A 15,222-nucleotide genomic window follows, 5' to 3' on the forward strand; every position below is an offset into this window, starting at 1 on the left:
TTTGAATCTTTGGGTTTAGACATTACTCCGGGAATCTTCAATTTTTTAAAAAAATGGGAGCAACATACCTGTTTTTCTCTGAAAGAATCATAAAAAAAGTTAATTCCTGCGGATAAACTTTTTGATAAAAAAGCAATTTTACAAATTTCAACCATTTTTTTTGAACCTGGCTGAAATAAGATCCTTTCTATTTTTATAAAATAAACAGACTTATTAACTTTTTAGAATTTATTAAATTTTAGATACTTGCTCCCGAGAAATGAATAAATTCGAGTTCCATCATGTACTATTTACATCATTAATCCCTTTCCTGTCCCAAAAACAAAAAAAGGGGTCTAGTGGAACAGAACAAATGATGTCAAGTCAAGATCATGTTCGTTTGTAAAATACTAGAAAAAATGGCGGATATCAAAATCCACCCCTAATTTAATCATGTCTTTCAAGCCGCACGTTGCTTTTTACCACATCGTTTCAAACGAAGTTTTACTCTAACATTCCCTTAGCTTAGATCCAGTATGTAATTATCGAATCGTGAATAGTGATTGATTCATTCGCTACATAAGAATCTATCCTTTTTTTTACGTTTCGGTTTTTCTTATATATAATGAAAACCTTTTTAAAAGTAAAGACATAAATGAAAATGAACTTGATATTCTAGCAATATATTTTCTACTCTATTCTATTTTTATAATTTGTAAAGTAGAAAAATGATAATTTTTTTTTTCAAAAAAAGGAGGGTCCCTTTTAATTATGCGATACAATCTGTATTCAAATATGATATACATCCTAAATAGATATGCTCTGGGACGGAAGGATTCGAACCTCCGAATAGCGGGACCAAAACCCGTTGCCTTACCGCTTGGCCACGCCCCATTTTCCATTTTACATTAATAAAGACTATTATTGATATTGGTTGTTCGTCAATTCCAGTTCAAAAATTTCTATAAAAAAAAAATTTTGCGACTAGTATTTTATATGCGTATCTACATATCTATCTATATCTATAAATGGATATAGATAGATAGGATAAAACTAAATTGATTGATCATTACATACAATTCAATTAAGATATTATATAGAAGGAAGTATGATTTCTTCAATTTTTTTGATTTCAGAATAAAAAATATTTTGAAACTGGAAAAGTTCAAATAAAAGAAGGATTCTCGAGATTCTTATCTTATTTGATTCATTTTTTTACTTTTATTCATAACTCTTTATTTTCCTTTTTATTGTATTATGTATATAATGCAATAAAATTGAAAATTAGAATGAAAAAAAAAAAAACAAAAATAACTTTTATTTTTTTTAAAGAACAAAATGTTTGTTATGCTTAATATCTTTAGTTGGATCTGTATTTGTATTCACTCCGTCCTTTATTCCAGTAGTTTTTTTTTGGAGAAATTGCCCGAAGCCTACGCTTTCTTGAATCCAATTGTGGATATTATGCCAGTAATACCCGTACTATTTTTTCTTTTAGCTTTTGTTTGGCAAGCTGCTGTAAGTTTTCGATGATATTTTTAATTTGAATAATGTCGTAAAAAAATTCAGAATTTTTCAGAAAACTAAAACTCGAACATTTTAACAATTTATAAGATCAGATAAGTCTTACAGTGTGACTTCTGGATTCCAATATTGAAATTTTTCAATATATAGGAAAAAAAGGGACCTTCTCATCATTTACGTTTTTTGAATTGAAAAAACCTAATCCGATTATTCGATTGGAACCCCTCACCAATCGAATACCTAGATTACAGAAAAAAAGGATTTTTGGTCAAAAGAATTATTGATAATTTGTAATAAAATAATCTACTCTTACTATCAATTCATTTTCGAAACTCATATATATATATCTCCTCATATCCTAAAAAAACTTCATTTTTTAGAAACTTAGTATCTTAGTATTAAAAGAAACAAAATATGTTGTAATATAAGAGAATCTATTCTCTTTCTTTGTCGTTTTTTAATTATCTTGGAGATTTCATAATGCTTACTCTAAAACTTTTTGTTTATACGGTAGTGATCTTTTTCGTTTCTCTTTTCATCTTCGGATTCCTATCTAACGATCCAGGACGTAATCCAGGACGTGAAGAATAGAATAAGAAAAAAGTGGATTCTGTGTTTTCTTGCTTGTGCGGAATTTTGAAATATTTTTAGGATTTTCTCTATTTTAACATCTTTAACTAGTAAATAAAAAAAACAAGTTCAAAAAAAAATACCAAATTATCAACGGAAAGAGAGGGATTCGAACCCTCGGTACAAGAATTTGTACAACGGATTAGCAATCCGACGCTATAGTCCACTCAGCCATCTCTCCCCAATTGAAAAAAAAAAGAATTACTTTGTTTATGTTATATCACATAAACAAGAAGAACAAAAAGGGAGCTTAAAAAAAAAAGAGACTTGCTTTTTTTTTATTCTTTTTTATCTTATCTATCTTTTTTTTATTATTCTATATATTTTAGTTTTCTTTTTTTCTTTTTATACAGCCAATGAGCCCGGCCAGTACCTAGTCGGGCTCTTTTTCTTTTATTCCCATGAATATTGAAGAAAAATTCTTTATTTGAATATATTTTATTCGAAAAAAAAATATTTGTAAAAATATTTGTAATTAAAAAAAAAATAAGAGATACGGATAGATTCCTATGAGATAAAACCAAAATAAGATAATATAAAAATGTTCTCTTTTCTTACTCCCTCTCTTTTTTCTGGTAACGTAAATTGTATATATATATAACCTTCAGCAAAATAAAAAAATGAAAATTATCCCGTTTTTCAAATTTCATTAGAAGATTCTCTAATGAAACATGTCAATACTCGACTTATTAGAATATTATGCCTCCCATTTCTTTATTTTGTCTGATTGCTTTGTTCAACAAAAGATACAATAATGATATTGTAGCGGGTATAGTTTAGTGGTAAAAAAGTGCGATTCGTTTCAAGGACCCCCCAAAAGTTAAGGGATCCCCCATTTGATTCATATGCCGATCAAAAACTTTATTTTTTACTTAAAGGGACTCCTTTATACCCCTCGATGAATTATTTGCGGTATAATATACATTATTGTAATTTGTATACAAGAAGAATCAAATCGAATTTGACAAATTGAGTTTTAAAATTATGAAACATAAGTTTTTGGAATTGGATCTATAATCCGAATTTTTTGAGTATTACTAAAGGATCTATGGAGAGAAATATACAAAGTTTCTTTCTAATCGTAACTAAATCTTCCATTTTTTTGCATAGTAAAAATTGAAGCAAAATAGCTATTAAACGATTCTTTTAGTTTACTAGAGACATCGACATTTTTTTAGCTCGACGGAAATTTTCTTCTTTTCCTAAAGATTTTCTGAAATAGAAATAGAGAACGAAGTAACTAGAAAAAAAACATAGATTGTTAGAATATTGCTCTTCTAGAGGGATCATCTAAAAAGCAAGATATTTGAAACCTATTCATACAAAAAGGCTGACATAGATGTTATGGGTCAATTTTTTTTATTGTCCATCTCTTCATTCCGTAAAGGAGCCGAATGAAACAAAAGTTTCACGTTCAGTTTTGAATTAGAGACGTTAAATCAAAATGATGAATCAACGTCGACTATAACCCTTAGCCTTCCAAGCTAACGATGCGGGTTCGATTCCCGCTACCCGCTTCTATTTTATTCTATTTAAATCTATCTTTTTTCTTCGAGAATGAATCTAGAATTCTTAAAGAATTTGTCAATTCTTCATTTTCATTTCTTAATTTAGTTTTAGTTATATATATTCAATTATATTCAATTGATTTTTCTTTTTTATTTTTTTTTTCTTTTATTCTAAATATTTGATTTATTTTATTTTTATAATTTCTAGAATTCTTTATATTTGTTTGATTCTTTAATCTTTTTAATAAGGTTTAGTTAAAAAGGTTAAAGAATCAAATATAAAATAGAAGCGTCCATTGTCTAATGGATAGGACAGAGGTCTTCTAAACCTTAGGTATAGGTTCAAATCCTATTGGACGCAAGTTGTTTGCATATCTAATTTCAACCTTGTCCTTCTATTTTTTTTGATTTATTACATTTTGATTCGAATTCATTATATATAATATTCAAATGAAATAAAAACATATTAAAAGATACTAATTATAAAAATTGGAAAATTGAATTACAAAATTATTTAATGATTCATCAATTTTTTTCTACTTGTTCCTGGAATAAAAAGAGTTCCATCTGTTCTTTAATAGCGTCCTTTAAAAGGGCTTCTGCTTCCCCAGTGAATGTCTTGGTAGAAGATATGATTTCTTTGAATTGAGGTTTATTCGTCTTTAAGTAAGCACGTAACTCAACAAGAAATTTCCTTACCTGTCCAATTTCTAATGAATCAAGATAACCATTCGTTCCGGTATAAATAGTTACTATCTGTTCTTCCACAGTAAGAGGAGCTGATTGGGATTGTTTAAGCAACTCGCGCAATCGTTGACCTCTTGCTAATTGATTTTGAGTAGCTTTATCTAGATCAGAAGCGAATTGTGCAAAAGCTTCTAATTCTGCGAATTGTGCTAATTCCAATTTTAATTTACCAGCTACTTGTTTCATGGCTTTGATTTGAGCCGCCGATCCAACTCTGGAAACTGAAATACCAACATTAATAGCGGGTCTTATTCCAGCATTGAATAGATCGGCCGATAAGAATATTTGGCCATCTGTAATGGAAATTACATTCGTAGGAATATAAGCTGAAACATCTCCCGATTGAGTTTCAACTATTGGTAAAGCAGTCATACTTCCTTCGCCTAACTGAGAACTTAATTTAGCGGCTCTTTCCAAAAGACGCGAATGTAAATAAAAAACATCCCCTGGATAAGCTTCGCGACCTGGTGGTCTTCGTAATAGAAGAGACATTTGCCGATAAGCCTGTGCTTGTTTGGAGAGATCGTCATAAATGATTAAAGTGTGACGTTCACGGTACATAAAATATTCAGCCAGAGCTGCTCCTGTATAAGGCGCGAGGTATTGTAATGTAGCTGGAGAATCCGCTGTTTCAGCTACTACAATAGTGTATTCCATTGCTCCTCTTTCTTGTAAGGTAGTCACCACTTGAGCCACAGAAGATGCTTTTTGACCAACAGCTACATAAACACATATTACATTTTGTCCCTGTTGATTGAGAATTGTATCTGTGGCTACTGCTGTTTTACCTGTTTGTCTATCTCCAATAATTAATTCTCGCTGGCCCCGTCCTATGGGGATCATCGAATCAATAGCAATAAGTCCTGTTTGGAGAGGCTCATATACCGAACGTCTTGAAATAATACCGGGAGCGGGAGATTCTATTAATCGAGATTCCGAAGCTGAAATTTCTCCTCGACCGTCAATTGGTTTAGCCAGGGCATTTATAACACGACTCAAATAAGCTTCACTTACAGGTATCTGAGCAATTCTTCCTGTTGCTTTTACTGAACTTCCCTCTTGTATCAGCAAACCATCACCCATTAATACAACACCAACATTTTTTGATTCCAAATTCAAAGCAATGCCTATAGTACCTTCTTCAAATTCCACCAATTCACCCGCCATTACTTCATCAAGACCATAAATACGAGCAATACCATCGCCTACTTGAAGTACGGTACCAGTATTTACAATTTTTACTTCTGTATTATATTGCTCAATGCGTTCACGGATAATTTTACTAATTTCATCTGCACGAATGGTTACCATGAAAATATCTTAAATTTATTTTTTATAAGAAAAAAATGATGCCTATACTCTATTGTATAATAGAAAGCCTAATCAGTTATTTTTTTATTTCATCATCCCAAACATGCCAATATTAGCACTAACAGTACGTAAATGTAACTCGTTGTTCAAGCAACTATTTAGAGTTCCTAGAGCTCCCTGTAAGGCTTGTTGTAAAACCCGCTGTCGAACTTGATTAATAACTCTTTGTTGTTCAAAATCAATAGCTTCGTTTTTGTAATTTTCTAATTGTTCCAAAGTCGTATAAATTGAATTAATTAAATTCAATTTTTCTCGTTTGATCTCAGAATAGCCATTCACCCGAAACAGATCTGCTTCTGTTTCAACTTTCCTTAAGCGGGCCTGGGCTTTTTCGAGCTGTTCAATGGCGTTTTCCTGTAATTCTTCTGAGTTTCGAATAGTTCTCCAGATTTTCTGTTTTCGATTATCTAATAAATCACGTAATGAAAGTAGACTCTCTTTCCATCCATTTCAAAATGTCTATGATCTCTTCCCGAACCAAACATGAATCTTTCGATTCATTTGGCTCTCACACTCAATTACTTATCGGAAATTTACCAATTTTTTATGTAATGAGCCTATCCTCTCTTCTCTATTCAAAGTGAAAACAATTACCAATATAAGACTAGAATATTCGGAGGACTCTTTTGACCAAACAAATATATGTCAACAAAGTTGTTTTTTTATTCAAATCCAAAGACTTCTTTTGAATTTATACATAGGTCATCCATCGATTACGCATCGTACAAAGGGGAGGTTTAAATTCACCCGTTTTTTATTTCTCGCCATAAATAGGATTCAAGCCATTTTTTTTATCGACATGAGTGTTTTATATCGAAAAAAAATCGAATAATTTTTTTGAAACCGTTTCCTTTCTGTATTAATATAGCGGTAGAAAGAGTACTACACTGCGTATAGACTTCAAACTCTTTTTAACCATGGTAATAGTCCAAAATTTTTGGTAAATAGAGAATCAAAGTGGATTACCAATAAAGCGCGAAATGCTATGGTTCTTTAAGATTTTTCTTAATTTATTCAAAAAAGAAAATGAATTCAGAAGTAATTCGCGGGATTCTGCACATTTTCTTAATTCTAACTAAACTAAAAAGTGCAGTTTGGTTAAATCCAATTTATTCTTTGAAATAAACAACTCGCACACACTCCCTTTCCAAAAAAAACCAGTAGACCTAACACTACACTAAGATTTATTGGATTTGTTGCTAAAATATCGGTATTAAACACGAAACTTCCGGCGGATGGCCAGGAGCCCAAACAAAGGAAAGAATCGGTTATATTTTTCATATGATCTCATCTCCTCTTATGAATAGACTAATTATCTTTCTAATATTCCTATTAGATAGATAATATAATAATCTAATTGGAATATATAATTATAGAATTTGATATAATTTGGATTGGTCAATCAATTGGAAGATTCCCTAAAAGAATGATACTTCTTAGAATTAGATACCAGTTCTTTTATCAATTGCAAAATCTATCTAGTTTGAACACTTTCAAAAAATTATCTTAAAAGAAATAAAATAAAAGAGGGGTTCATTGGACTAAACAAAAAGAAGAAAGAGGGTGAATAAGTATGTGAATACCTTTCAATTAGTCCTTCTCCTGTGTTCTTATCCGAACAGATAAAGAATTGTAGGAGTGAATTATTAATATAATTCGAAAAAGGAAGTCCACATATGTATTTTTATCTTTTTAGGATTAAACAAAAGGATTAGCAAATAAAAGTGCTAATGCTACAACCAGCCCGTAAATTGTTAAAGCTTCCATAAAAGCCAGACTAAGTAATAAAGTACCCCGTATTTTTCCCTCTGCCTCTGGTTGTCGTGCAATCCCCTCTACAGCTTGCCCTGCGGCAGTGCCTTGACCAACCCCAGGTCCAATAGAAGCAAGCCCTACGGCCAATCCAGCAGCAATAACAGAAGCGGCAGAAATAATTGGATTCATGAGAATTTCCTCGTAACCTACATATAAAAGAAAGAAATAGTTAATGATATAATCGACTAATAAATTCTGACTTCATTTTTCAATTACCAAGACTTTTTCAGTTAAAGTAATTAATAAAAATAAGAATTAAAAATTGAAAATAATAGTTATTAAACGAATTACTTCGAGATTTCTTTTTTCGTCTCGAACTACATAGTTTTGGGGGTGAATCTGTATAATCTTTGTTCTTCTCTTACCTTAATTTTGGAATCATTCTTTGAATTCTTCGTTTTTTTATACAATTTCTTTAGTTTTTTAATTTTCAATTCACAATTAGAGCTGAAACGCAAGGACTTTGCTTTTCTATCCCTATAGAAATTGACAGTAATAGCGAGGCCTTTTTTATATAGAAAAGATTAGTTATTTCAGATATATGGTTAGTTCATATAAAACTAGTTCATCTATAATATCATATCACATATACATAGGTTTCTTCTATGCTGTAAACTAATTTTCTTTGTGTTTTAGATTCAATCGAAATTGAAATTCATTCTTTGAAACCTAAAAAACCTTGACTGATCCCCTCACTTCTATTTTTTTTATCATGTTTTTTTTTAAGCTCCCCTTCCCTCTTTTCTTATTCTCTTATCCCATATGGATACAATCAATCTAAATAAATTCATTCGATTTCATTAATGTTTCAAAGAAATATAGGAAATTGGGTGATCTAAATGTTTTTAATTATCTTTTGATCAATTGTTGAATTAAATGTGAATCAAACGAGAATCTACTAACATTCTATATAGTATCTTTTTATCACACATTGTAAACGTAAATATCATACAGAATTCTAATTCTAGCTATTCATTTTTTTTGAATATCCAAACTAATATATACTAATCGAATAGATCTATCTATATCTATCTATATATCTATAGATAGATGTTTATTTTGTAGATTCTATTGAGCCACAATATATGTGTGGCAAGCTAAACAAAAAAGACTATTTTTGAGAAAACTAGTCAATGATGGCCTTCAATGGATTCACCTATATAAGCCGCAGCTAAAGTAGCAAAAATGAGAGCTTGAATACCGCTTGTGAATAATCCAAGGAACATGACAGGTATAGGAACTACTAAAGGTACTAAAGAAACAAGAACAACAACTACTAATTCATCAGCTAATATATTTCCGAAAAGTCGAAAACTAAGGGATAAGGGTTTTGTGAAATCTTCTAATATGTTAATCGGTAAAAGGATTGGAGTTGGTTGGATGTATTTACTAAAATAAGCTAATCCTTTTTTTGAAAGACCCGCATAGAAATATGCAACTGATGTAAGTAAAGCTAATGCAACGGTAGTATTTATATCATTTGTGGGTGCAGCTAACTCCCCATGAGGTAATTGGATGATTTTCCAAGGTAAAAGAGCCCCTGACCAATTAGAAACAAAAATAAATAGAAACAAAGTTCCAATAAAAGGAACCCACGGACCATATTCTTCTCCAATCTGAGTTTTGCTCACGTCTCGAATGAATTCAAGAACATATTCAAATAAATTCTGACCGAAAGTGGGAATGGTTTGCAGATTTCGAATAACTAGAATGGCTGAAACCAATAAGATAGCAATTACAACCCAAGAAGTAATAAGTACTTGGGCATGTACTAGGAAACCCCCTATTTGCCAATAGAAATGTTGACCTACTTCCACAGCAGATATATCGTATAATCTTTTTAATGTGTTGATAGAGCATAATAAAACATTCATATTGTCCTGTCCTCTAAAAAAAGAAGTTGAAAAAAGGGAATTATTTTTATTCAAACATCTCCTTTCCCTTTTGATTTGTCTACTTTCATTTTTGATTTTGAATACCGATACTAATTACATAAAATTTTTGTTTGTTTTCTATTTTCATTTTTGTGCAATTTCTTACTAGTATAGTAAGCGATTCCATAAATCTATGAACCCCTCGAAGCAAATTCAAGAATTTTTTATCTTATTATTAATCAAGAATTTCGTATATATCTAGACCGACCCTCACAAATTGCAAAAACTAATTTGTTAAGAATTAATCGAATTGAGGCTATAGCATCATCATTAGCTGGAATTGAAATATCAGCGAGGTCCGGGTCACTATTTGTATCAATTAAACAAATTGTTGGAATTTCCAAAGTTATACATTCTCGAAGAGCCGTATATTCTTCTTGTTGATCGACGATTATTACAATATCTGGTAAGCCCTTCATATATTTAATGCCGCCAAGATATGTTTCCAATTGAGCTAATTGTCTCTTCAATATAGCGGCATCTTTTTTTGGAAAACTATGAAATCTCCCCGTCTTTTGTTGCATTCTCAAGTCCCTGAACTTTTGAAGTCGTGTTTTTGTAGTATACCAATTCGTTAACATACCGCCGAGCCATTTTTTATTAACATAATGACACCGAGCTCTTATTGCAGCCCGCGCTACTGAATCAGCTGCTTTTTTTTTTGTACCAACAATTAAGAATTGTTTTCCCCCACTTGCTGCATCAAAAACTAAATCACAAGATTCTGATAAAAACCGAGCAGTTCTAATAAGATTTGTAATATGAATACCCTTACGCTTTGCAGAAATATAAGGTGACATTTTAGGATTCCATTTTCTAGTACCGTGGCCAAAATGAACACCAGCTTCCATCATCTCTTCCAAAATTATGTTCCAATATCTTTTTGTCATTTATAATTATCCCCACACTTTTCTTTCATTTCCAAATAGAAATTAGATCAATTTTTTGAAATGAAAGAAAGAGACCCAGTATACTGAAATAGAAAAAAATAAGTGTTCCGAAGGAACCTTCTCTTCTACTGAAAATTTGCCGTTGATAAAAAAAAGATCGGGCCATTTTTTCTATTTCATTGAATATGATTCGTTTATTTATTATGTTTCTTTTATTATACAAAATATATACAAAATAAAGTGACCGGAGATGAATACGACCTTAAGAATCATTATTTTAGGAATTCTTAAATCCTAGATTATTTTGATGTATCACATAAATTCTTTTTTTTGTTTCCGGGGTAATCTTGTTATATTGCCTTTGCTTTGAACGGTATATTATTCTTTTGAATCCAGTACCAACTGGCATCATTCCCCCTAAAACAACGTTCTCTTTCAGACCTTTCAACCAATCTATGCGACCCCGGAGAGCGGCTTTTGATAAAACTCTAGCAGTTTCTTGAAAACTTGCTTCAGATATGAAACTTTGAGTATTCAAAGATGTTTTTGTTATCCCCAATAATAGAACTCGATAGCAGATCGACTCTTCTAAGGAACGCCCAGCTCGTTCGGCCCGCAACAATCCAATTAGTTCGCCAGGCAAAAAAACATTAGACATTCCATCTTCTGAAACCAATACTTTTGATGTTATTTGACGCACAATAATTTCTATATGTCTATTATGAATGTGAACTCCCTGGGATCGATAAACTTTTTGAATTTGATTAACCAAAGAAATACGACTTTGCGCTATAGTTAGCTCAGCACTAATGAAGAATCCCCAAGGAATGCCAAGAATTCTTGTTATACGCCCATTCCAAGTATCCACTCTCTTTTCTAGGTTTATGGATATTGAATCAATCGAACGAACTTCCAATACCTGTTCTACTTTTGGAAGACCTTGTGTTATATCACCTGATCTCGATTTTTGATATATAAATGTAACTAATATATCTCCTTCAGAAAGTATTTCTCCATAATGACCATGAACAGTTGTTCCAGGAGTCGCCAAATAAGGGTTAGCCGATCTTATTCCTACAGAATCCATTTGAACAGTTAGAATTTGACCCGATTTAAGGTGTGGTTCATTTTTCGTTTGAACTATACATACATTTTCGCAAATAAATTGACCAAGACTTATTATGGGAAACGTTTTTTTTTCACAATAATTATGATGGAAAAAATGCCAATTCAAATAGAATGGATTTAAAAGGATGTTACTAGATAGATCAGATTTATAAATGATCTCGTTTTCGTCTATTAAATAATATTTTAATACTTGAAAAGTTTCTTTTAATTTGTCAAGTTGCCCGTTTTTATTTATCGAGATCTGATTATTAGTAATTAAAAGGTAAAAATAAAAATGGGCAACTTGAAGGGCTATTCCTAAAGGACCTAACGAATTTTGAATTGGAATCAGAGGATCTCTTTGAATTGGATTTATTTCTTCTTTTATCCCATTGTAATATTTTCCATCGTGGAATGATCGTATTTGAAAACAATTCGATGATGACAAAATTATTAAAGATCGGCATTTCTCATTTCTATTCAACAACATATGAATAGTTCCATGATTTTGACTAAGTGATTGTTGAACTTTTTCCCTCGGATCTATAAAAAAAAATGGATTGATGTTGGTCCAGTCCGACTCATTATCCAAGATAAATCTTGAACCGAGCGGATCTTTCCTTTTTCTTATATATGAAATATGGGATTTTCCTAAGTCCATTTTTAAGAAATATCTAACCAAACCTTTTATACTTAGTTCAACAAAAGAAGCATGCCCTTTTTCGATAGAAGACAATTTTTTGTCTTGATCCCAATTTAAGACTAAACAAGTCCGAACTAATTGAATACTTGTATTAGAATTAGAAATTCCCCGAATTGATTTTCCATTTCCAGAAAGAATATAATGAATAATTTGAAGTTCCAAATTATCTCTTTCTTGTAACATATCTTGGGAAAAAAATTGGATTAAATTGATCCTATCTTCTATTTCATATAAAATGACCGGTCGAACCAAAACAAAATACTTTTTTTTCATAATTGTGATCCATTGAGCATAGATCCAATTTTTCATTTTTTTTTTTGATCCTTTTGAATTTTTTTTTACCGTTCTCGGTGGTATCAACATGGCACTGTGCCGGGATATCTTATCCATTTCTCCGGGAAAATAGATATTCCCGGAAAATATTTTTAATTGAATCTTTTTTTTTTTCTTCTCCAATCGAACCAACCCGCTTACTTGACTTCTTATATTTACAGTGATTGGTGTATCTACTTCAATAATACTATTGTTCCGTACCATTATGGAAGAAAATTCTGGTAAAATATACACTTCTTCGGGAATGAAAAAAAATTGATCTACTTTAATTTGGTATTTTGTCTTAAATTCTTGAATTCCTGGATACTCGATTAAAAAATCCTCTTTTTTAAAAATGTAATTTATATCAATAGTCCTATATTTAGTAATACCCGAGCTCTGTGTTCGGTATTGAGGATCATCGAAATAAGCAAAAATACTATTTCTACGAAAAATACCATGGATTGGTATTTCAATCGAGATACTGGAATCTAACATTAGTGCTTTGTCTCGTTCTTGAATCGATTGGAATTGAAATGGAATAATGAATCGATTTCTCCGCCTCTTTGCTAATAAATCCGTAGTATCGTGAAAAATAGCAGGATGTGTAAAATGACAATGATCTTTACATAGGATTTGATTATTTTTTGAATAATCTGAAATCCTTCTTTCTTTTTTTTCAGAAGGAGTGAAACGAAACAAATTATGTCTTACTTTATTATTACTTGCTAAATGGTTACAAATATCTCTTTCTCCTGTAGAAAGATAATGAATGTTCAATTGATCTTGATCTTTTCGGGTTGAAAAAGAGACTGAAGCGGATCTGTCTGATTTTCCTGATAAAATCCATAAATGACTTGTTTTTGGTAAGATATGGACATTACTATATTTAAATTCTGATGCATGATACACATCCGTACTCCAATGCATTTCTCCTTCTAAGTCAGAATAAACATGTTTTCGAACTTTTTCTTTTAAATTAAAAGTATATGTTCCTGCGAGAATCTCGGCAATCACTTGTTCTGATTTTACATATTGATTATTTTGAACTAATAGAAAACTTTTTGGTGGAATAGTCACATTATGTATAATGTCACCATTTTCAATACTAACATACAAGTCTATATAACATAGAAAAGCAGGATGCCCGTGACGTGTACGTGTAGGATGAACCAAATCCTCATTGAATTTAATTTTTCCATTATAAGGTGCTCGCACCTGTTCGGCAGTCCCCCCTGTGAATACTCCGCCAGTATGAAAAGTTCTTAATGTTAATTGAGTGCCCGGTTCTCCAATGGATTGGCCCGCAATAATACCTACAGCTTCTCCTAATTCCACCAAGTGACCTTGAGTAGGACTTTGACCATAACACAATCGACAGATCCAAGATGTATTCCTACAGGTAAAAGGAGTTCGTATAGATATTGGTTGTGTTTGAAAGGTTTTCAATCGATTGAAAAGTCCAATTCCAATATCTTGATTTCTAATGGCAATGCATCGTGAACCTCTGTATATATCGTCTGCTAATACACGACCAATTAATGTTTGTGTCCAACTACTTTCCGGCATCGTTTCATTCTGGGTATTTACTGAAATTCCTCGAATGGTACCACAATCTGTTCGACGTATAACAATATGTTGAACCACTTCAACAAGTCTACGTGTAAGATATCCAGCATCTGATGTTCGTACAGCAGTATCTACAACCCCTTTACGAGCTCCGTAGCAAGAAATTATATATTCTGTTAAAGATAGCCCTTCGCGTAAATTGCTTTGAATAGGTAAATCAATCATTTGTCCTTGTGGATCCGACATTAATCCTCTCATACCTACTAATTGGTGTACTTGAGATGCATTTCCTCTAGCTCCCGAAAAGGACATTATATGGACTGGATTAAAAGGATCGGTCATTCTAAAATTAGGATTCATTTCTTGTCGAAAATATTCACTTGTAGCATACCATATCTCAATGGATTGGCGTAATTTTTCTACTGCATGTACATTTCCATAATGATGCTGTTTTTCCAAAATCAAATTTTGGTGTTCAGCATCTCGGACTAGCCATCCTTTCGAAGGTATTGTTAAAAGGTCATCAATTCCTAATGAAATGGATGTAGCCGTAGCTTGGCGGAATCCCAGAGTCTTGACTTGATCCAGGATATGTGATGTATATGCCATTCCGAAGTGATCTATTAATCTGCTAATAAGTCGTTTAATGGCAGTTCCACCTATCACTTTATTGTGAAACATTAGATTGGTCCGTTCTGCCATAAGTACCTCCCTATTCCACTCAGTGGGATTCATTCAGTTCAACAATGGATTTGAGTCAATGATTGAAAACACTGCCTTTTCTTTATCTTAATTTGTGTAGAAATTGAGAAATTAAAAAACTAAGATCCTTGTTAAATGTTAAATCATGAAGATTTGAATTTACACCAGTATCATAAATTTGTTTATCTTAGATACAACCATCTATATGATTAGATACCATATGAATAGGCTCGGCAAAAACCTTGTACAGCTTCTTCGATTTCTCGATAAAAAGAAATATGACCTACGTTGGTTCGAATGTAAATAGAACGAATTTGTTTTTTTGTACTTCTTACTACTAGATAATGCCCATAAATTTCATGATAGGTGCCTAAAGATTCATAGTGAACTTCGATAGGAACTTCTCTTGACGAAATAATGCGTAGATCTAG

At 31.8% G+C, this 15,222-nt stretch overlaps 1 non-coding gene across 1 annotated transcript; it reads left to right on the top strand.

Moving 5' to 3' along the window:
• The first annotated feature begins 3,930 nt into the window (after positions 1–3,930).
• Positions 3,931–4,002, top strand: TRNAR-UCU (transfer RNA arginine (anticodon UCU)). Its single transcript has one exon. It is a non-coding gene; the product is annotated as a tRNA-Arg (tRNA).
• Positions 4,003–15,222: the final 11,220 nt, after the last annotated feature.

The sequence above is a fragment of the Vigna unguiculata genome, unplaced genomic scaffold, assembly GCF_037176805.1.
Source record: "Vigna unguiculata cultivar grain cowpea cultivar isolate G323 ecotype 2 unplaced genomic scaffold, ASM3717680v1 ptg000257l, whole genome shotgun sequence".
In the NCBI taxonomy this organism is placed as follows: Eukaryota; Viridiplantae; Streptophyta; class Magnoliopsida; order Fabales; family Fabaceae; genus Vigna; species Vigna unguiculata.